Source organism: Hylobates moloch, unplaced genomic scaffold (genome assembly GCF_009828535.3).
Source record: "Hylobates moloch isolate HMO894 unplaced genomic scaffold, HMol_V3 SCAFFOLD_17, whole genome shotgun sequence".
Lineage (NCBI taxonomy): Eukaryota > Metazoa > Chordata > Mammalia > Primates > Hylobatidae > Hylobates > Hylobates moloch.
The window spans coordinates 32,640,747-32,667,396 of NW_026652292.1; the positions used below are offsets into that span (position 1 = coordinate 32,640,747).

A 26,650-nucleotide genomic window follows, 5' to 3' on the forward strand; every position below is an offset into this window, starting at 1 on the left:
TCTAAAAATATTTGAAGACTTTTTTTTTGTTTTTTGTTTTCTCTGCATTTGGGTAAAAGCCAAGCTATTTTACATGGATACTATAAATTGCACATTTATAAATAATTTAACAGTTAATTACAGAAATAAATACTTGGGGGAAATGATAGCAGTATGTTTCCGTAAATAGATAATCCCATTAAAAAACATGATTTAAGTGTTTAAGGAAAACACAATATAATTATGTACCTTTAGAATCTCATCAAGGCATAGTGATTAACACCATTGCTTTAAGAATAAAAAGTTTCAATGAGTGAAAAATCTAATCTAGGAGTAGTACTTCCACTTAGGTTAGATGTGGAGGTATAAATGATATGTATGCATTGCATTACAACCTTAAGATATCCAGAAATAATTCATATTTCCTTCACTAGTCATACACCAAACTTTATTTTTAATATTTAGATAAAAAATGAGTCTTACACAGTGTTATAAAGTAGGTAAAGTTTGTCTTCAACCATGCCAGCCTTATTAATATTTTGTATTTTCTTATCTTAGATAAGGCAATAGAGAGAAACTCGTTCATTGTAGGGTATACATAAGTGTTAACAGCTTTAAATATCAACGCTCCAGAATTCTTAAGAAATACTATATGGTAGTTAAGAGCTTGGGCTCTGGAGTTAGTTTAGATAGGCATGTGTTCAAATATAAGTTACATCACTAATTGACTAAATACTTTGGGAAACAATGTATCTTTACCTTAGTTTCCTCATCTGAAAAAAACAATCGAGATTATAGCAGTACTTACCTCACAGAGTTTATGTGAAGATTAAATGAGACTTTTAGATATAATTTCTTAAATTTTAACAAAAACAAAAAAGCCTTAAAGAAAGGATACCTGGCATTCCACCAATCCCCATTCTAAAACTCATAGCTATCATTGCTAAATGATGACAACACATTCTGGATGAGACCAAGTAAGACCTCAGAACTTTTCTCAGTATAGCAACCATTACCAACATATTGTCTTGGCATGCACTGAGGTAATTTGCCACCCCTGAGCTGAATAAATAAAGCTCTAGCTGACAAATTTCAAGAAACTACCAGACATATACAACTTTTAAATGCCAGAAAGGGATTCCCCATTTCTCCATAATCTTATCTCATAAGAGTTTCATAATGTCTGCAAACACCCTTTGTGAATTTCCTAGAGCCATGTGAACTTGGATACCTCTTTCAAGTCCAGTGAAATAAACTATTTAGTGTTTAGTGGGGTATTTTTGTTTTTGTTTTTTGTTTTTTTGTAAGACGGAGTCTTGCTCTTGTTGCCGAGGCTGGAGTGTAATGGCCAATGGTGCAATCTTGGCTCACTGCAACCTCCACCTCCCAGACTGAAGTGATTCTCCTGCCTCAGCCTCCCGAGTAGCTGAGATTACAGGCATGTGTCACTACACCTCGCTAATTTGTATTTTTAGTAGAGATGGGGTTTCACCATGTTGGCCATGCTGGTCTCAACCTCCTGACCTCAGGTGATCCACCCGCCTCGTCCTCCCAAAGTGCTGGGATTACAGGTGTGAGCCACCACGCCCGGCCTTGTTTAGTTTTTTTATGCAAGCACTTACCATGCTGTCTTCCCTTGGAGCCAAGTGATCTCCAGCAGAAAATCTTCACTAATGTATTGGCATTACCATTCATATGAAACTATAGCTCAGTTCTTTGTTGTTTCTCAAAACAAGCTCCTTTTCCGGAAATTATGTTAGATTTAAGCAGTGAGATTTACAGAGATTTTGAAAAGAAATAGTTTTTGTGAATGTGCAGTGGAATATTTATGAATTAGAATAATAAATGTGACTCTTCTAAACTGGGCTTAGGACAGTCATCCCTAAACAGCATGGCTTGACCTAAGCCTACACAAATAATATGTTGACTTTCCCTCTATCAAAACATATAGCTAAAAATGTGCAAAAGTGATCTTCAATGGCAGCATTAAAGAGGAAGTCACAAAGAGTACTTGCAGCTTGGAGGGCATATAGCAAAGTAAAAAGGCCACTTTTATCCATTAATTCAACACATATTTATTGAGCATCTTTTTTATGCAAGCACTGTGCTGGGAACTAGGGACACATGGTCTAATTGAAGGTGGATTAGTGGCGGCGCAGCCACCTTCCCTCCTTGACGCTGCCCAGAACTTGGTTAGCAAAGAGATAACCTTCATACTTCTTCTACCTAGGTTGTCTCCCCTTCTCCCAAACAATTCTCTTAGCTCCAAAGACTGAGTCAAAAGTAAGCATTTGTCAAGCCATTGGGTCTACAGCAGATTTTTTTTACCTGACCCAGTAGGAGAATCTGAAAATAAAAACAGAGTCCTTAAAATTATATTTTTAAAATGTAGCCTTTTTTCCTTTCTACTATGGTCATTAATCCATTTATTCAATAAATATGTATTGAGAAATGACTATGTGCAAGACATTTTGCATGCTCTTGTGGATGTTAAAATTAAGTTTAGCCTAAAGCTACCTCCTTATAAATTCTGCCTAAAGATTTCTCTGTTCATAGTGAACTGGATGTGTAAACAGACTGGAACCTACTCCTCTACCAATCACTAAGTTTCGGCCAATCACAGGAGGCCAACTCTTCAAATAAAGCAAAAGCCAGCTGTAACCAATCCAGCTGTTCCTGTACCCCACTTCCTGCAGGTCACTTTCCTTTTCCTGTTTCCTTTTTCTGACCACATGGCAGCACCAGAGTCTCTCTCAACCCATTATGGTTTGGGGGCTGCCCGATTCGCAAATTGTTCTTTGCTCAATTAAACTCTAATAAATTTAATTTTTCTAAACTTTTTCCTTTAACATGGATAAAGCAGAAAAGAAAACAGATGTAATCCCTGCCTTTTATAGAGCTTACACTGAGGAGGAGAAACAGAACTAATAATTAATTACACAATTATTGAAGTTCACCTGGCGTAAGCATTATAAAAGGGAAGTACCAGGCTCTCAACAGGTAACCAACAAGAGAATCTTGGTTTTTGGGGTCAGGGTAAGGTTTCCAGGAGAGGTGATATTTAGGCAGACTTGTAGGATGAGTAGAAGTTAGCCAGGCAAACATAGAAGAAGGACATTCCAAGCAGAGGGAAAAGCAAGAGGAAAGTTTCTGAGGAAGGCTAGAGCTTGGCACATTTCAATAATGAAAGGAACCAGTATAGCTGATACCCTAAGAAAACAGTGGACAAGGGTTACAAAACAGGGCTGGATATGAGGCTGGAGCTTTGCAAGGCTTTGTAGGTTCTACCAGGGAGTTCTGTTTTTATTCCAAGAAAAATGGGATGTCAAAGAGGGATTTTAAGCAGGGGAGTGATTTGCTCTGATATGCATTTTTCTTTTAAAGATCACCCCTCCCATGGTGATGAAAGGGTATTGGGGGGAAGAGGCTAAGGGAGAGGAAATAAGGAATCTAATTAAGAGGCTAGTCTAAGTTCTAGAAAGGAACTGATGAGGCTGCTCTTTTTTTCTTTGTTTAAAATCATGCATCCATGACTTTTTTTTTTTAGAGAAATCGAATAATTAAAAGTTTAAAATACAGTCTTCTGTGGCAATGAAAGAAAATGAGGGGATTAGAAAGAAATACTTTAAAACTTAAAGGTTAATTTTGCTATTTTGCTTGTTTTGAGATTCATGTAGCATTTAATGAATCTCAATATTCAATGTTGTTTTTTTCTGAAATACTTCATTAAGAGAAGACATTCATTCACCTCACAAATACTGTATTGAGTACCTGTTACAAGAAAGAACACGAAGTACTATCTATTTAATTCAATCTCAATTCACTTGTAATTCTGCTCCACAAGGGAGGTACATTGTGGGTCAAGTGCTTTTGTCCATCATCTGGTCTAAATTATTTTAATCATTCTGTGGATTAAATATGGTTTCTGCCACTTACAGATGAGGAAACTAAGGCGTGGTTTAGTGCCTCACTAAATGCATACCATTAGTAAGTGGCAACGCCTTTAATTAAATCTAGGCCTCCTGCCTCCAAAACCGTTGATTTAACTTCAGTGCATCATACTGACGTATTATCCTATATGGCTCTACTGGCACAAATTAGTCCCAAATGTATGATACGTGACATAATCCAGCACTATGCTAACAAAATATTAGTATAAAGTAACAGAACTTTCAGCTTCGTCAAAGTTGATTGACCATACACGTGAACTTCAACTCCCTCCTTAAATCAGAAATCACAAAATAATAAGGTTTTCTTGGTGTGGGGGAGGAAGAGGAAGCCACCACAAATACAAGGAAAAATGAAGAGAAATAATAGCAACAAAATTTTGGAAGCTGGGAAGCAGAAGGATAAGTGGTAACTGACTTTGCAGCCTAATAGAGCCTAAACATAAAAATAAATAAATACCGTGATATGTGGACGGAGGTTAATGCCGAAAGAAACAGTGGTGAGAGTTGGATACAGTTGTCTCTGGGGATCAAGAAAAGGGAGAGCAAAGGAGGGGACAAGGATGAGTCTCCTGTTTTTCCAGAAAAGCCTCATAAAACCATTTGATTCTTTAAATCACATGAATATGTATAACTTTGAAAATATAAAAACTAAATTAAAAAATAATCCCCTTTCTACCATAGTCACACTCCCAGAATTAGAGGACAAACCCCATGCTGCTTGCCAAAAATAGACTTCTTATTGAATTATCCTGCCCAGCAAGCATACAGTACCTTGCTTCTTGGGCTTAACTGTTCTTCACATTAAAGTAGGTGGAAATAAAGGTATAAGTAAGATGGAGTCACTGAGTTCAGAAAGCAATCAAAACTTCCCCAGAATAACTGAAGATCTGCTTTTTGTGATGCCATCTAAACCTTTGAAAGACATTTGCTTTAGGTCTTGGCCTTCACCTTTACTCAAAACACTCATCTGAGTCTGTAGACAGGAATTCATTAGAAAGAAAACCCAGTACAGTGGTCCCTGTTATCTGTGACTTCAGCTACACATGGTCAACTGCACTTCAGATATTTTGAGAGAACATTCGCATAAAATTACAGTATATTGTTAAAATTGTCCTAGACTATCATTCTTAATCTCTTGCTGTGCTTAATTTGAAAATTAAATTTTATTATAGGTATGTATAGGGGGAAAAAATTCAGCTGAATACTATGCATATATTTAATAGCTTTGTCCTCCAGGATTTTAAAGTATTATACTATCACAGTCAATGTTTACAATAAACTTTTTTTTCTATTTTATGTACTCTATACACCCCCTAATTTTGGGTGGGTTGTAAGGTGTCCCTACCTTTTATTTCCATATCTTTAATTGACACCTGCTCTCTGACAAATAAACCTATTTCAACTGGGAAAGTAACTGGAGGATTTTTTTGCTGGATCTCCTCAGAGATGGGGATTTGAAAGGACCTACTGAGTCAAAAGAAGATGTCAAAGATAGAGTAAGATGCTGAGAATGGAGTACCTTTGGCTCCATTGTACTCCAGTGGGCATGGGGGACAGGCAGCTTCTAGAGGTCCCCAAGTTTCTGCTACATGGCTTCCCCCACCTAGATTTCAGTACATCTCTTCTTTCCACTTGGTAGTGTAGTAGAGGTGGAAACCAAATTCTCCATGCTGGATAGAACCAGGCTACTCTAGCCAGGGTTAAAAAAGGTTGTGTAAACAGTCTTGGCAGGAAAGAGGGTGGCAACAAACCTCTGCAGAGGGGCAGGCACTGCCAAATGGGTCAGCTCTAATTGCTACCAGGACTGGAATTATCCACTTGAACTGTAGCCCTGGCAGTCCCTGCATTTTCTTCTCCCTTTCTTCCTGGCCCTTTCCACATGTCTCTTCCACATCCTCTTCTCTAATTTCTGCTCCTTGTGCACTGTCTCACCCCAGTCTCCAGTACTTTCCTTTATGTCCCTGTGTTCTCATCCTTCTTCACTGTGTCTGGTTCTTTGGCTTGTCAAAGCATGGATTTTAGAGCTTGGAAGTCAGATGGTCCTAGAGCTGTATTTTAAATAAAGGACTCGAGCCTCAGCTTTTTCATCTCTCTCTCTCTCTCTCTCTCTCTCTCTCTATATATATATATATATATATACACACATATATATATACATATATATACATATATATATATGAACTATTATGAGGATTTAAGCAGTATATGCATGTGAGAACACCTACAGCTTCTTCTTCTAACCTTTTGAAACAAAGTAGAATATCTATCTGTATCTGTCTATTCATCCGTCCTCCGTATATGCACACATCTCTCCATATATCCAGATGTAGACATCTATCCACACATACATAAACATAAACATGTAGCAATATGTCAGGCTACAGTCTGCATAGGAGACACTGAATAAAAGTTAGATTCACTTCCCTCCTGCTCTGCTGTCCTGTGTGATATGCACTCACTATATTAGTCTGTTCTCATGCTGTTGATAAAGACACACCCAAGACTGGAAAATTTGTAAAGAAAAAGAGGTTTAATGGACTCACAGTTCCACGTGGCTGGGGAGGCCTCACAATCATAGTGGAAGGTGAGAAACACATCTTACATGCAGGCAGACAAGAGAGAATTGAGAGTCAAGCAAAAGGGGTTTCCCTTTATAAAACTACCAGATCTCGTGAGACTTATTCACTACCACGAGAACAACTCATGAAGGAAACCGTCCCCATGATTCAATAATTTCCCACTGGGTCCCTCCCACAACACACGGGATTTATGGGAGCTACAATTCAAGAGGAGATTTGGGTGGGGACACAGCCAAACCATATCACTTACCTACTCTATGTTAGCTCTGGGGGAAGTGACTCATTCTTCCCCAAAAGTCTTTCTTTTTCTTTTCACTCATTACCTTATGTTTACCCCTTGCCTTCTTCTCATTTCTCTCCCATCTTTTTTATTCTTTTTATTTTTTGATATCAGGAAGTTTCCAAATTCAGATGTGGCCCATAAATAGTCTTAGAGATCCTTGCTCCTCAAAGTGTGGTCCAGATGGACCAGCAGCATTGACAGGGAGCCCATTAGAAATGCAGAATCTCAGTCTCCACCCCCAACCTACTAAGTCAGAAGCTACATTTTATAAGATCCCCGGGTGATTTGTAGGCATGCTAATACTTGATAAGCAGTCCTCTAGAGCACATTCAGATTTCTGTCAACTGAGATCAAATTTAGGAAAATGGCAGTAAAGATTCCTGGACTACTCTAGTAGTCACTAGTTAGAGTAGTGACTACTAACTAGTAGAGACTAAACCTGTGGGATGTTCTGAGTAAGCTCACAATTAATGTGAAAATAATTACTATTCAAACCATATACCGTAATTACTACAATTCAATGTAAGGTGAAGTCAAGGGCTACCCTAAGTACTTGCAAAGAAATCTCTGTGGTAAGGATATTGAAATATCAATATTGATACTGATATTAAAATTAGTCATTCGGATATTTTGCTTGAAGCAATTAATGATTTCTTCTCACATGCAAAAGTTTGCTTTCTGTTTTAATGATATACCTAAAATCTAACTTATTTACATGAACAAATTTTTTTGGAAAAGGTCACCGGTTGAGATTATTGAATGTTGATTAAAATGTTTATTACTGCATAGCAAAAATTTAAGCTGGAAGCATAAACTACATCAAAAACATTGGCCATAGCTCTAAAATTCCTCAACAAAAATTTGAAACATCTGAAGTTTCAAATGTAAAAACTAACATCTGTAGAAAAAAAATAGACAAATCATAGCAGGTGATCTCAATCTCTGTATGGAACCCAAGGAAGAGGAGATACAGAAAGTTAGAATCACGATCTTGATTTTTTAAAAAAGAACAAACAAAAAACCAAACCTATATTGAAGTCTTTTAAGATAGTTTAGAGAAGGGGCAAATTGTATCCCCAGAGGAAGAAGGAATCTGTGCTAATTCACAAAGGAACCACAAGCGTGAGACATTCTGTACTTGTTTCTACTTATTTCTAGCCATATGTGGGGGAACTCTGTAAAAAAAATTTTTTAATGAAATAAACAACAAACTATCTACTAAAAGATTAAAAAGTATGTTTTACAGAAGGAGGTGGTAGGGCCACAGGGTGACATTACTAACTGTGATGGGACACTCTGGTTCTATTTCCTGAGATACTTTGTACCAATTTGAAGGTAAAATAACTGGGCCTCTGGGGAAAACAGAGGCAATTTATACAGAAAGTTTCCAGGCTGACTCACAAAGCACTAGCTCAACTGGAGACGCAAGATAAAGGATCCTGCTGAAATGATTGCAGCCCCGATCATACATGTTGAAGATGTAACCAATTTTGTGTTCAGATCTTTATACCAGATGTATATGAAGTAAAAGGGTAGGAACCCTTATCCCTTTTAATCTAACTGTGGTTTTAACTGTACTTGTTCTTAACTGCTTTAAAGTTTTTATCAGAATGAAGTTATAAACTGCCAGCTCTAGGAAATCTAGCATTTCTTAGTTTATATTCATTTATGACAGGCACACACTAGAGAAAAAAGAATCAACATGTAAAAAAAAATAAGGAAAGTTATTTCTCTTTTCCCATCAATACCAAGCTGATAAAGAAAGCAGTTATTTTCAGAATGGAAATCATTTCACAAGAAGAAATTGGAGAAGATGAGAAAACTCTCTGTCAATATGACTGATTACAACCATTATTATCCAGAACTTTGTCTAATCCTTCTCATTTTCTGAACGCATCTGATTCTCATGCTGATAATCTTCAAGGGAACCATTCATTTTAAGTTCTAAAGACTCTCAACTCTCTCCTCCACTGATGTGTACATTGGTCTAGATCTAGACACTGAACAATTTTGAAAAACCAAGACATAGAGATAAGAAAATATCTAATGTGAACAAGAGGCAAGAAGACTCATAGGTTGTATCAAACACAGACCTGCTACCCTTCTGAAAGTAGGACCAAACCCTTGAAAACTCTTGGGTTGAAGGCACTTCTCACCCCAAACGTAACACCAAACTGTGCTGCTTCATTTATAATCCAGCCACATGTGGTAGTGGGCCGTAGCCAGTGACTTAATTTCATTTGCATTTAAGAAACTGGGGGTCTGCAGCAGCAATAATTCAATTGAAGAAAAATTCTTCTCATTTTTTAAAGTTGTTTACTTCACTAACATCTTTATGGAGAAGTTCACAGAGTCCTAAAAACATAATTTTTGTTAAATCGTTTCATATAGAACATCAGACAGATCACCCTATCAATCAAATACAGTGATGACTGAAGAAACTGAATTTATATATATATTTTGAAAATGTTTTGTAATTGATCCCAAAAGATATGATCATCACGTGCAGTGCTAGCTTTTTATTTGGGGGTGATCAGGGACTAGAATGGTTTTATAAGGACTTTCTTTGTTTTTTAATAGATCTTTTTCAATGGCTATCACAGCATGCTCCATCATATTTTACTACTGTTTTAGTGTCAGGACATTACTCTTTGAATTATTATTTTTTCTTTCTTCTTAAAGATAATAGCTACCATATGAAATACATACACCCGTCATGACTAGTCTTTACTCTTTTGCCTTTTGAAATGTTTAACTTAATATGACTTTAAGAAGTACTATGAAAAGTTAGATCTGGCTGATCACCAAGGATGCTTCTTTTATGCACTGGCATAATATAAAAATTTACATTTGTGCCATACTTTATAAGACATATTTACATATATTAATATTTGGTAAATAAAAGAATGACTGCTAGGAACTAGAGGTATGGTTTTAAAAACCTGAGCTTTGGAGAAAAACAGACTGGATTAAAATTTTATCTCCTCAGGTTACTGTGTGAGCTGCGGCATGTCATTTGAACCCTAGAGTCCAGGTTTTCTCACCTGTGAAATGGGGATCATTAGACCTACCTTATAGAGCTGTAACGATTCAGCAAGGTCATGTATGTAAAACACTCAGCACAGTGCCTGCTTCATAAGAAATGCTCAGTAAGCTGCAGCTCTTATTACATGATAATGATCCTCAAGAAGTTAGTTATTGAACCCTTTTGCTCATGAGAGAACTAAGGCTCTAAAATTACAGGACCTGTCTCAGGTCACACAGATAATTCTTAGATATCTGAGACTATAACGCATGAGAGCTGACTCCAAATCTTTTTTCTCTAAGTTAGCTTTCTTCCTGGCTTCCATTGTGAGTTAAATGACTATTTTACAGCTTCTTTTTTTCTGAAAGGTGACATGCCTGGGCTATGATGGCTCTTTCCTGCCTTCCATGGTTCTGTATAAACCTGGTTGGGACATGATCCTATATTGTATGAGTCTTCCTGCACTTCACTTTTGCTGCCTATAAAATGCTGCAAGATGCTTCTGTTATTCTTGCCATTGTTTGTACATATTCTGACTCTAAAGAGGTTTGATCAAGAATATCTGCAGGCAAATGGCGTAGTGACCCTAGCAATGTAAAATCTCCAAGTAAATATTTCTTTTCAGACACTGGCAGCAATAACTAAGAAGAATGTGTTACTTTTGACAGGGCACACCCATTTCTGCATAATTTGAAGGTGTTAGTTTGTCTATAAATAAGACTATTGTGTTCTTTTGTGACAAAATTACTTGCAATGTTTACTTGAATATGCTTATTAGCAGCAAATGTGGGACTTCTGGATTGATAATGACAGAAAGAACTTTTTGCTCTTTCTCTACACTACTCCCTTATTTAGGCCCAAGGGCTCAGAAAGTTGCCGAATGTGTCCTAGGATGTGCTTGGTCAACCTGATACCATTTGGAAATACATATTTAATTTGACAGCATTTGTAAAACACATATTTTTCACTCAGAATAACTCGCAGTGTGAAAATGCTTCCATATGTTGAAAATGGGTCTCTGCTTCGCTGAGGGAGTGGGGAACAAAGTCTAGGTTTCATGGGATGTTGGAAATATGCATTGAGCAGGCACATACGCAAGTCTAAAATGGTATCTTCTTAAAGTTAATTTAAAATAATAATTAGTAGATTTTTCATTACTGCTAACATTAAAGACGTACTTTTGACACAAAATATCATATCAGTAAGAACTAAATCACTCTTCAAAAAGACTACTAATGAGTTAATACAGCTGAAATAGAGCTTCATATATTGAGTCCAGATAAATTTAAACTCTTCCCCTTTGGTGAAGAAACATACTATTTTTAAATTTCTTCATGGATTCCAAGGACATAGGCCGGATGGAGAAGCTTGATTCCAACTTCTTCCAATTCTAAAACTCTTTTCTTTAAACTAATTCCTCTTTGTCTTGAGCCTTTGAGCACATAGAAGAAAAAGCTCCTTGTTTCTCCATTTCCACAGGAATAAGTGGATGTTATTCCACGGAGAACAAGTGTTTGGCAGTCTATTCAGGAAGAAGGAGCTGAGCTGCCATCCAAAGCCCAACTAGCCCAGGAGGGGCCTGGTCCCCATTCTCCTCTAGGGAACCCCCAGGAGACCCGTCATTCCTCTTCTCCTTGCATTTGAGGGCTGAACTGCACTCCTGGCCCTCAGGCATAGAAATGTAGCAGGAATAACATGATGCCTGTGGCAGATGGTTCTGCAGGGATATATATTATTGCACCATATCAGAACTAGTTTGGAGGAAGTAAAGGCCAGATAGTAATTTGTACACTTACCAGAAACGTTTTGTTCACCAAGCTAATAAAAATTAGCAGAGTGAAGTTTTTACTTTTAAAATTTATATGACTTGAAAAATTCCCAGGAAAACTGAAAACAGTCCTTTAAATTTATCTATTCCTGAGGATGCCTGGCTAGCTCAGTTGGCTGGCTACAACCTCTGCCTCCTGAGTTCAAGCAATTCTCATGCCTCAGCCTCCTGAGTAGCTGGGATTACAGGCATGTGCCACCAAGCCCAGCTAATTTTTGTATTTTTAGTAGAGATGGGGTTTCAACATGTTGTCCAGGCTGGTCTCAAACTCTTGACCTCAGGTGATCCACCCACCTCAGCCTCCCAAAGTGCTGGGATTACAGGCATGAGCCACCACACCCAGCACGTTAATTTTACCTTACTCAGTTTTCAAAGCGAAAAATGTTAAAAAAAAAACAAAAAAAAAACTTTAATCCATATTTGAGAATGAAGCTTCTTATAACAAAAGTTTGTCTTGTTAAACAGAACCTCATAATCTGTAGTACTGGTATGTGTCTTACCTATGCTCTGTATATAAAAATACACACACACACACACACACACACACACACCTTTATCTTCCACTTTATGTCTCTGCAGACAAGTAAAGTTGAATACAGCCAATCATAGACCAAAATAATCCATTTTCAGCATTCACAGACTTTCTTCTTACTTTACTCTTACTCTTTCAATAGCAATATCCTTCCTTTTGTTAGAACAATTCCTTAAACAGGTCATTATAAAAATCTGAAATGTGGTTTTTACATCTAGATGGAGCCCCTCTCCAGAGAGATGACCATGTTATTGAGCTGTAGTTGCTGCAGGTCTGAAAGTTTCTCTGAATCTGATGAGGGAAAGAAATTTGAAGCTTATTAGCATGGAGTTATTTCAGGGCTTGAAGCCCATCCTCCACGATACAGGTCATACTTAAAAATCTCTTCTTTATCTCTCCTGTTTGAGTATATAGGTTGGGTTCCCTCTCCTCACTTCCTTTTTTTTTGAGATGGAGTTTCACTCTTGTTGCCCAGGCTGGAGTGCAATGGCACGATCTCGGCTCACCACAGCCTCCACCTCCTGGTGATTCTCCTGCCTCAGCCTCCTGTGTAGCTCACTTCCCATTTTAACCCCTGTTCTCCTTCTGAATCAACTCACAGACATATATTTTATGTTCTTTTGATGTGGCTTTAGTTAGTATCAAAAGATACCTTCACACCAGCTTCCCTTGTTAAAAGTCTTGATCTTATTCCTATGACCTTTTGTTTGTTTATTGCCATCCACAGGGTGTGAGGTATGTGATCATTGGGTAGAAGGAATGCAGCTTTTTAATGAATACAGGTATTTACTGCATTTTAAATCCTGACTATTGAATATTTTGCTAGATTTGCCAACAGACTTCATTAAAAAACAACTCAGGTGTGAAACTTACCTTCCCTAAATGTTGATTAAAATTTTAAGTCAAGTTAATGATTTAGTGTAATAGTTGAGCCACCACTTGAAATAAAGTCCCAGTTTAAATAAAAAGTGAATTATAATAATGACTATCATTTAGCCCCTTTTTAATTTGAGGTTTTGCATACTGCCTCTTTATTTTGTCAAAAACCCAAACTGCTCTCCAAGGCTGTATCAGTCCTGTTCCAAAAATGGTACATTGCTATCTTTCTCATTTCATGCAGTGTGGGACATAGGGGCTAGGCAGTTATTTAAACTTAAGCAAAAACTGCTAACCTAATCAGTAAACCACTTGCTCTGAGCTGCTAGGTGTGCACTGATACATCTGCACTTTTGCAACTGTTTCTTTTCCAGTCAAATATACCCTTTTGGGAGATGGCTGGATGTAGTTGGTAATTTATATAGAAATTAACCAGTGATTTAATAGCAATCTATTCTAAACAACTGAACCACAAATTGAATTCAAGGGCCAGCCATCATCCAAGCTCTTCTCAGGTACCTAATTAGCTGAACATCTATTTTGTACCAGCTTAAGAGGCAGTGAGCATGAGTGAAAGCAGTCTCCGGAGTCCAGATCTTGGATTACGAGCTTGGCTGAAGACCCTAGCTGTGAGACCTCCTGGGGCTTTCACAAAGAAATGAGCTAATACATCAAAAGTACTGAAAGACAGTGTCTGGCATCTAACAAACACTTCATAAATGTGATTTGTTTGTAAGTGACATGTTAGCACTGTGGTATGCTAGGGTATGAATCCATTTTTCTGTCTCAAATAACTTGTACAACACAACTGAGGCAGCATTACCATGAAAGAATAATTCTTGGCAAATCTTAGAATCTCAGTTTTGAAAGTGATTTTATAGGTCCCCTAGTAGAACTTATCATCTAAGGTGTCTAGAGCATCCTCAGTAGATGGCCTTCCATAACAAAGAATATCAATAAGGGTTCAAATGTTTGCTCTTGCCAGATCTTACTTCATGTGTGGAGCACACTAGTGTACAGGCTACATGAGTGCCAGGATCTTGGCCCTTCATCCCACACAGTCAGCCTCCTGAATTTACCTCAAAGTGCTGTATCATTTTTAACATATGCCTTATTGTGAAAAATTGTAGAGAAGTGCTGCTTTTTGTTATCGCAGTTGTAATTGACTTTAGAAGACACCAGCAAAGACAGCATAATTTGTTTGTGAATGTTAGATTAAATTATACCATCTAAAGTGCATCTATTGACCTAGTGGGGAATTTGTACCTCAGGTGTGGTTATCAGCACGAGGAAACCCACATTCAGAGGCTTCTTATTACAAGGTTGTCATCTTTCCATCTCAATCAATATCCAAGCCTTTGAGATTTAGCATCATCAACATCAGAAATGAATTTTCATTGGTGAAATTAATAGCATTCAAGACCTTGGATTGCCTGAAGTATTTTAAGGACACTTGCTAGTCTTACACAACCTGGACAGAAGAATCTGGCAAGACCTGTAGCCTGCACTTTTAAGTATGGTACCCAAAGCTTTATACGGAAAGGTCCCAGTGTCCATTAATGAGCAGGATAATTCTTGGTTACTGGCTGACTACACAGAATACTGCCTGGGGAATGTCGTTTTGTCTGAGCAAACCTTAAGGAACAAAGAGTTTGGGACATCATATGCAGTGTTTTATGCTTGTTTGCTAATTAATGTTTGTTTAGTAAATATCTGTCCATTTGAAAGAACTTACCCTAAGATTTGCTTTATTTTAACATGGTATTGAGATTGGGAGGAGTAGCTTACTTTTACTGCATCCCTAACTTTTTGTTGGTTATTTCTAGCTCCCCAAAAGAACCTGAAAGATGTAAATGATCAAATTAACTCAAGTTGGCATGTAATATTTCCCATCTCTCTCACAGTCAAAGCCAAAGGACTTACCAGGGCAGGCATGATTATGCAACTGCTCTTTCCTCTCCCCTCTCCCTTATCTCTCAATCACTTCCTAACACTCACTTAAGCTAACTGGATTATACTGGCCTCCTTTTGTCCCTCCAACACAGTCATTCTTTAATTGTGATCTCTGCAACTGCAGCAATGATGGCATTTCTCTGAGAATTTGTTAGAAATGAAAATTCTTGACTCCTTCCCTCCACTCCCCTCAGAACTTCTGAATCAGAAAGTCAGAATGGGACCCAGCAATTGTGTTTTAATAAGCTATCCAGGTGATCCTGCAGATGATGCTAAAGTTTGAGAATCACTAACCTAGATAACTGTGATAGAAATATTGCTCTAACTGAAATGAATCAGTGACCACATCAGAACAAATGTAGACCAAGTGTGGTTTCTAAAACTCAGTCTTTGTACTTACTCTTTATTCTACCCGGACTGCTCTTCCCCTAGATGTTGCATGACCCACTCCCTCACCTCTTACAGGTCTTTACTCAAATTCACCTTCTTAATGAGGTCTTCCCTGAGCACCCTGCTTAAATCAGACCTCCATTGTGACACTCTATTCTGCCTGCTTAATTTTTTTTCCATAATCCCTATCTTCATTATTATCATTTACACCATTGGTGCCCAACCTTTTTGGCCCAAGGGACTGGAAGACAATTTTTCCACAGATGGTGGGAAGGTGGGCAGGGATGTTTTGGGGATGAAACTGCCCCGCCTCAGATCATCAGACATTAGATTCTCATAAAGAGCACACACCCTAGATCCCTCACATGCACAGTTCACAATAGGGTTCACGCTCCAGTGAGACTCTAATGTGCATTGATCTGACAGGAGGCGGAGCTCAGGTGGTAATGCTTGCTCACGCCCTGCTCACTTCCTGCTGTGTGACCCAGTTCCTAACAGGCCATAGACCCCTGTTTGCACTATATATTTTGCTCATTTATCTTCTTTATTGTTTGCCTTTCTGCCTCTGAGAAAATAAGCTCCTTGTGGGTAGGATTTTTTGTTTGCTTTGTTCACTAGAGTCGAGAACAGTGCCTGATAAATGGCAGCCACTAAGTATGTGTTAAACAAAATAAATGAAGTGCTATGTAAATGCAAACAAGACGAAGTAGAGATGGGGTGAAAAAATATTCATGAAGTAGTCCATTTTAGGTGTTTATTAAAGGATAACTCATGAGTCAGTTATGGCTTTAAAACAATAACAACACTGAATTCTAAAGAAAATTAAGATAAATCATTGATTCTAAAGGATGTTCAATAATGAAAAGACAGATGCTTGACAAAAAGAGTTAGTGTCTTGCCCTAGGTGTTAGATAGTTCTTTTTATTATTCCTCAATTTATCCTGTGCTAATCTCATTGATTAGCTAATTTTTGGTGACTATGTTATTAATAGAGAAGTTCTAAGCTTTAGGAATAAAAGCAACAATAAAATACCACTATTATTAAGCCTGACTAAGGTTATACTAACATTTTCTCTTGAAGGTGTGATATTTCCTGAGCTGTGAGTACTCTGCCAGTAGGACACGTTATGTTCTTGGGCAAGTTATTCTAATTCATTGAGATATTTCAGTCTCTTCACTATTCTGTGGAATTACTAGTAGAGACCTAGAGGAAAATTTGGAGTCTGAGGCCTCCTAGGCAGTCTCACATTTTAGAAAATGTGGCCTAAATTACATAGAATAAAATGCACAGATGAATTTTTGACAAATGTATGTGCGCAGGTAACCAAAACCCTATCAAGATATAAAACATTTTTATTGCCCCAGTGTGTTCCTTGTGTCCTGTTCCAGTTCTCCTCCCTGGGCAACAACTGTTTTGATGTCTATCACCATGGCCTAGTTTTGCCTGTAGAAATATGTAGTCTTTTGTGTCTGGCTTATTTTTACTCAATAAAACATTTCTGAGATTCACCTACATGGTTACGTGTATCAGTAATTCATTTCTTTTTACTACTGAGTAGTATTCCAGTGTGTTAATATACCACAATTTGCTTACCAATTTACTTGCTTATGAACAGTTTTGGGTTGTTCACATGTTGGGGCTCATATGTATAAAATCTGCTAGGAACATTCTTGTGCAAGGCTTTCGTGGATATATTTTTATTTCTCTTGGAAAAATACCTAAATATGGAACTGTTGGATCACAGGGTACTTTTGGGTTTAATTATATAAGAAACTGCCAAACCGTTTTCCAAAGTGGTTTTTACCACTTTACAGCAGTGAGTGAGTTCTGGTTGTTTCACATCTTCTCCAAGCATCATGTTATCAGCATTTTAAATTTTAGCCATTCTAGTGGATGTAAAGTGACATTTCATGGTGGTTTTATTTTGTATTTCCCTGATAACTGATAACATTGAACATCTTTTGATGTGCTTTTGGCCATTTATATACTTTCTTTTTGAAGTGTTTGCCAGATCTTTTGCCCACTTTTTAATCAAATTGTTTATCATGAGCTGTAAGAGTTTTTAACATATTCTGATTGAAAGTTCTTTTTCAAATATGTATTTGACATTTTTCTCCCAGTCTTAGTGGTATCTTTTGAAGAACAGATATGTTTAATATTGATAGTCTAACTTATCTATTTTCTATGGTCAATGCTTTTTTTGTCTGTCTAAAAAGCTGCCTTTTTGATGGTGAAGATATTTTCCTACATTTCTTCTAGAAGCTTTATATATTTAGTTTTTGTGTTTCAGCCATATTCTATCTCAAACTAATTTTTGTGTGAGGTAGGTATTGTGGTTCATTTTCAGAAATATTTTTCTCCATTTGTTCCAGGATTCTTACAGAAAAGACTATCCCTTCTCCCTTTGAGTTATCTTGATACCTTTGTCAAAAACCAACTGACAATGTACTAATAGATCAATTTCTGGACTTTATATTCTGTTCCAATAATAGATTTTTCTATCCTTACACTGATATTATATCGTCTTGATTTATTATAGCCTGAAATCCAAAAGCGTAGGTTGTCAACTTTGTTCTCTTTTTCAAAATTGATTTAGTTATTCTAGGTCCTTAACATTTCCTTATACTTTTAAAATCAGTTTGTCAATTTCAAAACAAAAAATCTGCTGTAATTTTTATTGAGATGGCCTTGACTCTATAGGTCAAGTTGAGGAAAATTGACATCTTAACAATATTGAGCATTCCAATTCATGAATTTGGGATGTATCTCTTCTTATAATTCAGTCTTCTTCAGCTTCACACTGCAATGTTTAAGTGTACAAGTCTTACACATATTTTGTTAAATTAATCCATAAGTATTTCCTTTTTATGCTATTAAATGAGTACTGTAATATTTTTAATTTCCACTTGTTCTCAGCTAATATATAGAAATATGATATTTTTTGTATGTTGACTTTGTAGCCTGATACCTTAGTAAATGCATTTATTAGTTCTAGCATTTTTTGATAGATTTCTCAGGATTTTTCTACAAGCTCCATCAATCATCTGCAAAAAAAAGACAGTTTTACCTCTTTATTTCCAATAGGTAAGCCTTTTATTTCTTTTTCTTAATGTAATACACTGACTAGGATCTCCAGTACACCGTTGAATAAAAGTGATGATAATGGACATCTCTGTTTATTTTCCTAATCTTAGGAGGAAAATGTGCAATCTTCTACATCGAGTAGTGTTAACTGCTGGGTTTCTTGTAAATGTTTTTCATCAGGTTGAGGAAGTTGCTCTATTCCAAATCCCTTGAGTTTTTATATCAGTTGGTGTTGAATTTTATGTTTCTCTGCATCTTTCTGGCACAAAAGTATTCATAACGCTCCCTTATAATCCTTTTAATATCTGTAATGACACCTTCTACATCATTCCTGATACTGGTGGTTTCTCTCTCTCTCTCTCTCCCTTTTTTTTTTTTTTTTTTTTTTAGACAGAGCCTCACTCCATTGCATAGGCTGGAGTGCAGTGACACAATCTTGACTCACTACAACATTTACCTCCCAGTTCAAGCAATTCTCGTGCCTCAGCCTCCTGAATAACTGGGCTCACAGGCGCATGCCACCACACCTGGCTAATTTTTGTATTTTTAGTAGAGATGGAGTTTCACCACGTTGGCCAGGCTGGTCTTGAACTCCTGGCCTCAAGTGATCCGCCCACCTCAGTCTCCCAAATGTTGTGATTACAGGTGTGAGCCACCACACCAGGCCATGTCTCTTTTTATTGATTAATCTAGGTAGGGATTTATTAATTTTATTAATATTTTGAAAGAAGTAGCTTTGGGGAATCATGGAGAAGCAGACTACTTTCTCATGACTTTGTTTTTAGGAATGGAAAAATAAAGGAGTTTTTTTGGATTTTGTGTGTGTTAAGTCCAACTTCAAAAGTGTAATTAGGGATGGCCTTGGACAACCCTGGCTTTTTTTTCTTTTTTTTTTTGAGATGGAGTCTCACTCTGTTGCCCAGACTGGAGTGCAGTGGCATGATCTCAGCTCACTGCAACCTCTGCCTCCCGGGTTCAAGAGATTCTCCTGCCTCAGCCTCCTGAGTAGCTGGGACTACAGGCGCATGCCACCACGACTGGCTAATTTTTTTTTTTTTTTTTTTTTTTGTATTTTTAGTAGAGACAGAGTTTCACCATGTTGGCCAGGATGGTCTTGATCTCCTGACCTCATGATTCATCTGCCTCGGCCTCCCGAAGTGCTGGGATTACAGTCGTGAGCCACCGTGCCTGGCCCGGCTTTTTTTTAGTGGTAAAATATACTTACCATAAAATGTATCATTTTAACCATTTGTAAATGTACAGTTCAGTAGTGTGAACTGTATTCACGTTTGTATAACCAATCTCCAGAACTCTTTTCATCTTGCAAAACTGAAACTCTGTACCATTAAACAACATATCCTCAATCCTTTCTACCCCCAAACCCTAGAAGTGCCATTCTACTTTCTGTCTCTCTAAATTTGACTACTTTAGATACCTCATGTAAGTGGAATCAGACAGTCTTTATCTTCTTGTGACTGGCTTATTTCATTTAATTTAATGTCCTTAGGTTCATCCATGCTTTAGCATGTGTCAGAATTTCCTTCATTTTTAAGGCTGAAAATTATTTGGTTTTTTATATATATATATATATATATATGTATAGTGTGTGTATATATATAGTGTATATATATGTATAGTGTATATATATAGTGTATATATGTATAGTGTATATATATAGTGTATATATGTATATATTTTATATATACACATATATGACATATATACATATACATACCTATATATGTGTATATATACACTATATATACATATATGTGTATATATACACTATATATACATATATGTGTATATATACACTATATATACATATATGTGTGTATGTATACATATAATATATGCATATATACATATATACACTACATATTATATATGTATGTATACATATATACACTACATATTATATATGTATGTATACATATATATGCTACATATTATATATGTATGTATACATATATACACACAGAGATATATATATACACACAGACATATATGAATGGATCAACAAAATATGGTGTGTGTGTGTGTATATATATATATACACACAGATATATATATACACACAGATATATATATATATATACACACACACACACACCATATTTTGTTGATCCATTCATTTGTCAGTGGAGATTTGTTTGTTTCCATCTTTTGGCTATTGTGAATAATACTACCATGAGCATAGGTGCACAAGTATCTCTTTGAATCCCTGCTTTTACTTCTCTTAGGATTTTATCCAGAAGTAAAATTGCAGGGTAACATGTAATTCTATTTGTTAATTTTTTGAGGAACTGCCTGATATGGTTTGGCTGAGTCCCCACCCATATCTCATCTTGAATTGTGGTTCCCATAATCCCCACATGTCACAGGAGGGACCCAGTGGAAGGTAGCTGAATCATGGGGCCCGTTACCCCCATGCTGTTCTCATGATAGTGAGCGAGTTCTCATGAGATCTGATGGTTTTATAAGGGGCTTTTCTCTCTTTGCTCATCACTTCTCCTTCCTGCCACCATGTGAAGAAGGATATGTTTGCTTCCCCACTTCTGCCATGATTGTAAGTTTCCTAAGGCCTCCCCAGCCCTGTGGAACTGTGAGTCAATTAAACCTCTTTCCTTTATAAATTACCCAGCCTCAGGCAATTCTTTATAGCAGCACGAGAATGGACTAATACATTGCCATAGTACTTTTCACAGCAGCTCCACCATTTTATCTCCTCCAACAGTGCACGAGGTTCCAATTTCTCCACATTCTCACCAACATTTGTTATTTCTTTTTTTTTTTTTCAGATAGTAGCCATCCTAATAGGTGTGAAGTGGGAAAATGAAGTTTCAGCCATTAAACTTATTTGTTTATTATTTCCTAGTGGAATCTATTAGGAAGGCTTATTATGGAACTATCTAAGGGGTCCTTACATAGTTCCAAGGAAGGGGCTGTCACATCAAAAAGCCCAAACATGTGAATAGAGATTGGAAATTTCAAACCCACCCCATTCCCCAACCTCCTAGGAGGATAGAAGAACTGGAGATTAAGTTCAGTCATATGGCCAATTACTTAATCAATCATGCCTACATAATGAAACCTCATTATGGACACCATGCTCAGGGGAGCTTCCTGATACTAAGAGGGTGGCACACCCTGACTGTGGAAGCAGAGGCTCCTGTGCTCATGACCCTTCCAGTCCTCCTCCCATGTACCTCTTCATCTGGCTGACCATTTGTATCCCTTATAATAAAGTGGAAATTGAAAGTACAGAGCTTTCTTCAATTCTGTGAGTTGTTCTAGTGAATTATCAAATCTGAAGGGTTGTAGGAAGTCTTTAATTTGTAATTGTCCTAGCAGAAGTGCAGGTTGCTTGGGGACACCTGAAATTCGTTGTTAGAATCTGAAATGGGGCAGTCTTGTGGGACTAAGTCCTTCATTTGTGGGTCTTCACTAATTCTGGGTAGTGTCAGAATTGAATTGAATTGTAGGACACTCAGAGAATCTGTGTCAGAAGACACAAAGAAAATCATGAGGAATTCCAACATGTCTTGGTTATCCATGGAGAAGTTTCTCTAGTGCGGATCAATTTAAAAAACTAAACACTGTAATACTAGAAATCATAGATTTTATGAGACAGCTGTATGTAGCAGAAAGTACATTGAAAACAGCTCTTAATAACTGTGTAACCTTGGAAAAGTCATCTTGACCTTGAAGATTCACAGTTTCCACATCTTTATAAATGAGGATAACAATACCTGCCTGTGATTATTAGTTTTATGTGTCAGCTTGGCTGTTCCATGATACCCAGATATTTTGTCAACATTCTGGATGTTTCTGTGAGGATGTTTTTGGATGCGGTTTATACTTAAACTAGTAGACTTTGACTCAAGCAGATTGCCCTTCATTATTGGGTGAGTCTCATCTAATCAGTCAAAAGCCTGAATAGAACAAAAGACTGACTTCCCCAGAACAACCAAGAATGGACTCAACTGCAGAATTAGCTCTTCACTTGGGTCTGCAGCCTGTCAGTCTACACTGCAGTTTGGACTTGCCAGCCTCCATAATTGTGGGAGTGAATTTCTTAAAATAAATCCCCCTCTCTATCACTCTCTCTCGTCTCTCTCTCTATTCTCTCTCATTAAAATTTTGCATATAACTTTTGATGCTCCCAAAACTTAATTATTAATAGCCTACTGGTGACCAGAATCCTTATCAATAACATAAGACAGTTGACTAATACATATTTTGTATATTATATGTGTTATATACTGTATTCTTACAATAAAATAAGCTAGAGAAAAATGTTATTAGGAAAACCGTAAGGAAGAGAAAATATATTTACTGTTTATTAAGTGGAAGTGGATTGTCATTAAGGTCTTCATCATTGTCTTCATTTTGAGTAGGCTGAGGAGGGGGAGGAAGAGGAGGGTTGATCTTGCTGTCTCAAGGGTGGCAAAGGGAGAAAATCCACATGTAAGTGTATCTGAACAGTTCAAATTTGTGTTGTTCAAGAGTCACCTGTATACACACACACACACACACACACACACAGAGATGCACGCACACATCCTATTGGTTCTGTTTCCCTGAAGAAGCTTGACTACACTATTTCATCTGGTTGTTGTGAAAATTAATGAAATAATGTATATGAGACCATTTGTAAATTTTAAAGCACCATAATACATAAGGATGGTTGTCTGCCTAGTACATGTAATGTGTAATAAGCTTTGCTGAGGCTGTATAGACATGTAAATTAACATTTACAAATGTGCTCATAGAGTCAATATTAGAGATAAATGGATTCAAAATATCACAGGAGAAGCTAGAAGATAGCAACAAGTTGGGAGATGAGCCTCCTGGACTTGTGTTCTGGACTGATAGAGCATTTGTTGTCATAGTAAACTCCATGTGGACAGAAAACCATGGCTTAGTTGTCTTGGTTCAATTTGCATATTCAGCATCTAGCACAATACTTTGCACATTGTTGTTGCCCAGATAACTGCTGAAGAATAAGTGACTTTTATCTGTGTAATCACTTCAAAATTACACTTTTGTGAGTGACTAGATGGAAGGACACAAAGCATTTTAGCATATGGCATGGGGGGTTAGAAAATATATACGTGTTGAGGCCAGCACGGTGGCTTACGCTTGTAATCCCAGCACTTTGGGAGGCCGAGGTGGGCGGATCATGAGGTCAGGAGTTCGAGACCAGCCTAGCCAATATGGTGAAACCCCATCTCTACTAAAAATACAAACATTAGCCGGGCATGGTGGAGTGCGCCTGTAGTCCCAGCTACTCAGGAGACTGAGGCAGAAGAATCACTTGAACCCAGGAGGCAGAGGTTGCAGTGAGCCGAGATCACGCCACTGCACTCCAGCCTGGGTGACAGAGTAAGACTCCATCTTAAAAAAAAAAAGAAAGAAAAGAAAAGAAAACACGTATGTGTTGAAGCTAGTCACGCCTACAGAAGTGTCGAATGTCAATTAATCATAGTCTGTATGCTAAATAATAGAGGCAGAACTTTAGGCTGGCTGGGGAAAGGCCAAAGCCATGAACCCAGGATGATTCCATGAATAAAGCCAGACCTCACTCTCTAAAACAAATGGCTTTGCTTCCTGGGACCTTTGCTGAACTTCACATAATAGCAAGGTGCAAAAATAGCTTGGAGGAAAAATCAGGGCCACTGCTCTGAAAGAATACTTTAAAACTCCAGGACAGTAACTGGAATGCAATTTAGCAACACAGCAAATACTACCCAGCTCAAATCACTAGATGACATTTCTTGTAGCAATCAATGGCCAGTCTGGACTGCATTAGCATGCTTCACAACTTTATGGATTGTGGCTTATGTGGGCAGATATTTTGAGACTTGGGTGTGGAAGAATATGCTTGCTTTCAAAACATTCTAGTCAAAAAGCTAAGTCTGAGGAAGAAGACCAGTCTTGTGGGTATTTTGGGAAGTATGTCATCATAGTGATTATTTCCAGGCTTCTCTGGATATTGCCATTGTGATGGTTAATGCTGAGCGTCAACTTGATTGGATTGAAGGATACAAAGTATTGATCCTGGGTGTGTCTGTGACGGTGTTGCCAAAAGAGATTAACGTTTAAGTCAGTGGGCTGGGGAAGGCAGATCCACCCTTAATCTAGTGGGCACAATCTAATCAGCTGCCAGCAAATACAAAGCAGGCAAAAAAACGTGAAAAGGTGACTGGCCTAGCCTCCCAGGCTACATCTTTCTCCCATGCCATTTGTCCTTGAACATTGGACTCCAAGTTCTTCAGTTTTGGGAGTCGGACTGGCTCTCTTTGCTCCTCAGTTTGCAGACAGCCTATTATAGGACCTTGTGATTGTGTAAGTTAATACTTAATAAACTCATCTTTATATATATACACACATACATATATATACGCACACATATATACACATATGTATATCTGTATATATATACACATACATATGTGTGTGTGTGTGTGTGTGTGTATATATATATATATCCTATTAGTTCTGTCCCTCTAGAGAATTTTGATTAATACAACCAGTAAAGGAGAAATCTTCAGGATAGCCTGCCTTAAATTAAAACAACAGTGGGGTATTATTTTTCACCTATAAAATTGAGAAGGAATTTAAAAAATAATAGTATTGCTGAGAACATACCCCAACACTGCTGATAGGAGGGTCATTTGGCCAAAAACAATTTTTAAGAATGTATAATCCTTTGACTCCACAATTTCACCTCTAAGAATTTATGCAAAGAAAATAATCCCATATCGGTGCAAAGATCTATTCATTAGTTTAGGTGCAGCCTAGTGTTAATTATAATAGTTAAAATATTAGAAATAAATAATATGTCTAACAGTAGAGAATTGCCTGAGGGAATTTTGCTACATCCATATAAAGGAACAGTGTGCAACTGTTAAAAATAAGGTTGTAGAATAATATTTAATGACCTGGAAATTTGTTCATCCTCTGTCGTTAAATTAAAAAGCAGTTTACAAAACACTGTTTACAAAAGTATCCAGAACAAGTCTATGTTGTTTAAAAATCAAGCAAAGGAATAATCCATACATGTGCATAGAAGAAAAGTCCAGATGTTTATACATTAAAACGTTAATAGCAATTATCTTTGGGTGATGGGGTTACAGGTGACTTCTATCATCTTCTTTAGGCTCACCCCCACCAAATTTTCTATTAAAAATATTATATTAGCAATTGAAGTGGGGGGAAGTCATTTTAACATTTCAAACAAAGTCAACAGAAAACAAAAACCTCTGATAAACTAGAATTGTTTACTAACAGAGAAGCAAGAGCATTTTACAGTGCTATGCCTTAACCCTGACACATTCCAGGACGTTACATTCTAAGGTACTTGGTTCAAAATTTGTTTGAGCCCTAGTAGTAAAGCATGGTCTAAAAAGTTCACATTGTTTTCATTTACCGTGAAGTATTTTCTGCCGACACTATGCTAAACCTTGGAGAGCATGAAGTCACGTTATACAGCTCCAGGAACTGATGCAGAGAGGTGGCCTGACACATTCATGTGACTGTTAGCACACAGATTCCATCTTGGAAATGGGAGGTTTTGACCCTTTAGCCAATACCCACCACACCACTGAAATCTAAAACCATGTCTATAGAAAAATAATTAAAGAGCTCATTGCCTAGACCCACACATAAAAAGATCTATCCTAGGTTATTGAGGAGAAGTTAGAAGTGTCTGGTGAATCCTTAACCTCTGTGGAGTGATGATGTCATCCATGAGAGACCCAGCCTTTCCCACAAGTGTCATTTGCTGTCCCTGACAGAGTGGATTGGAGGGATCATCTTGTCTATTCATGTCAACCATCTGACACTAACTCAGCTGGCTGGGGAGTGGATTTGAAAATTTAAAAAGACTGATGGTGAAAACGGCTGGGAGGTAGATAGTTTAGTTTGAATGAGTGCCCAGCAAGTGAAATGTGACACTTTTTCCTGACTGTCTCCAGCTGTCCCTGGACCATAAAAAGGAAAGAGTCAAGAATATATTTATTTTTCCCACAATGAATGAGCCAGAGATCCAGACAAAGTTAGGCTTAAACAAAGTGAAAAAAGTGTCCCACCAGTGGTAGGATGGTAGAGAAAGCTCCAGGCTAACTTAAAGCTACTCTCAGCTGAATCCCCCTTGTAGCTGACT

At 37.4% G+C, this 26,650-nt stretch overlaps 1 protein-coding gene across 2 annotated transcripts in view; it reads right to left on the bottom strand.

Annotated features, from left to right (window-relative positions):
* Positions 1-26,650, bottom strand: part of RANBP3L (RAN binding protein 3 like) — a 52,688-nt gene that overhangs the window by 25,166 nt on the left and 872 nt on the right. The gene's annotated exons all lie outside the window — the stretch shown is intronic.